We start from the raw sequence: 2,200 nt of genomic DNA on the forward strand, positions 1-2,200 counted from the left end.
TGTCCTTGTAAATAAGAATTTGTTCTTAACTGACTTGCCTAGATAAATAAAGGTTACACTAAAGCATAACATTTCTACACGCTAATTGTATAATTGTAGTCTAACCAATAACCAAAAGGAGATTCAGTGAAAATAAAAATCTCATTGATTTATCAAGACCAGTCCCRATGCTTYTCTCAGAGCAGCGCAAAACYGTGCTAAAATAGTTATGACGTGACTCTCCGCCAATAATTAAGTATAGAGGATTTGAGGATATTTCTGTAATTGTGACATTTGTTCCCATAGTAGTTCGTTATAGATCCATAACTAAATAAACATCGGCATTTTGAAAGAGTATTTTTATAATTATTTTATTAACGAAAGCAGAAAGATGCCATTTATTAGTTACATTGTTTTAGTTTGAACGTGCAGACTGGCSRTAAGAACAGAACAGCGGGAACGTTTCCCTAGTCAGCMCCYTTATTAGTGCAATGCCCCTTAAAGTGTTMRTAGGTGCTACACRGTGGGGTGGAGTTCGGGGTCCAACCCCCTCTCCCTTCCTCATGGGCTAGGTCGGTCTTCTCTGCGACCCATCCCGTGCTCCCTGCCCTCGTGCCTTGAACCTTGCAAGCTTTCAYTGGATACAGCTGGAGAACTGCAAGGCAATCCCAATGTGCGCCACTCGGGAGCCATTACCAATATGACCAATTTATATTGTCCTGCTAATAACAGGGTTAATAATATATCTGTGAGAATATCCAACGTGCTTTTATATAATTCTAAATTAATAATCGCTTTTATTTACAAAAATACCTATTTTGCAGATTTTCTTCTTCAAATAACTTAAATATGAGCGTGGAAAAAGTTGAGCCGGCACAGGTATTGAAACCAGCATCTGTAGCAACAAGCTTGCACTGCTATGTAGTGTCTTAGACTGTTGCGCACTCAGGTGCTGTACAATGTGACCCGGTCGGGAGTGGGCTACCACTACTACAGTAAGAGCAAAATAAAAGATAATAACCTTAGTGTTAATAACACTTTTTAGTAAGTAGTAATACTGAAGTCGTGCACAATTCAGTTTCTAATTAGTTTATGTCATCCCATTCATTGTCAGTTAGACACACAGTAGGACCCAAAAGCATAATTAGTGCTCTAACTCCCCCTTGTGGTGGTCTGGATCAATGAAGTGTAGTGACGCAGGGTACCGTACTAGACCACAAATTACTCTAAGTACCGCAGCATAATACACAAACCTTTAGTGGAGCAAACCACCTGTAGCTAGATGTTGCAATGCTGTAACATTTACTGGGTAATCTGATCTAGATGTTTCTGTCAGATTTGTCCCTGAGGAAAACATACAAGCTCGAAACAGGACTCCCAACCTTCTTTGTAACCTTTCTCTAGCTTTCATTCGTGACACACTGTCCAGGGCCCGGTTTACCTAAAAGCTATCTGACAAGGCTAATTAATCGTTTAGAAAACTTTCATGGGATCGTTAAATCTCAGACTGTTTCCCACAACCGTCTTTTTTAATGTTCACTTGTGACATGTCTTTTATGCACACCCTTTATCCAGAATTGAACTAATCAGCTTTGTAACATTTTTACCTCTTGGTGGTCCGCAGAGGTATAAACGCCACAACCCTGCGTGTTGCAAGCAGCCCATGCTCTACCAAAACTGAAGTACTGAAGGCACAACACTTGAAGAAATGTCTTTACTGACGTCACGTTGTCTCTCCATGTTAAAGAGTTTTATGAGCTCGACATGTTACAGCTCGTGATGGTGATCGTCTGTTGCTCTGAGGCTCGCTGAATAGGTTAGTCTGGTTGGATTACCAGCATGTGAAGCTGTCTACCACAGGTTGTTCTGGTTGATACAGCATGGTGAAGGCTGTTCAATCCGACATAAGGTTATAGGTTAGTCCTGGTTTGATTACAGCAATTGGTGAAGGCTGTCTACCACGTAGGTTAGTTCTGGTTGATACAGCATGGTTGAAGGCCTGTCTACACCGAGGTGTAGTTTCTGTGTTTGATACAGCATTGGTGAAGGCTTTCATCCACGGTAGTTTGTTGAACTATCGATGCTGAGTGAACGTGCTTCTACCGGCGTTAGGTTGTCAGTATGGCTGAAGCTGCTACAGAGTCTAGTTTCTTGGTTGATAACTAGTCATGTAGTGTATGAGTCTGATCTACCCATAACGTTTTTAGTTCTTGGTTGATAA

The 2,200-nt window shown here is 41.0% G+C and overlaps 1 pseudogene; it reads left to right on the plus strand.

The window, feature by feature from the left end:
• Positions 1–1,560, plus strand: part of LOC112076547 (V-type proton ATPase subunit H-like) — a 30,493-nt pseudogene extending 28,933 nt beyond the window's left edge.
• Positions 1,561–2,200: the final 640 nt, after the last annotated feature.

The sequence above is a fragment of the Salvelinus sp. IW2-2015 genome, unplaced genomic scaffold (assembly GCF_002910315.2).
Source record: "Salvelinus sp. IW2-2015 unplaced genomic scaffold, ASM291031v2 Un_scaffold3829, whole genome shotgun sequence".
NCBI classification, from domain to species: domain Eukaryota; kingdom Metazoa; phylum Chordata; class Actinopteri; order Salmoniformes; family Salmonidae; genus Salvelinus; species Salvelinus sp. IW2-2015.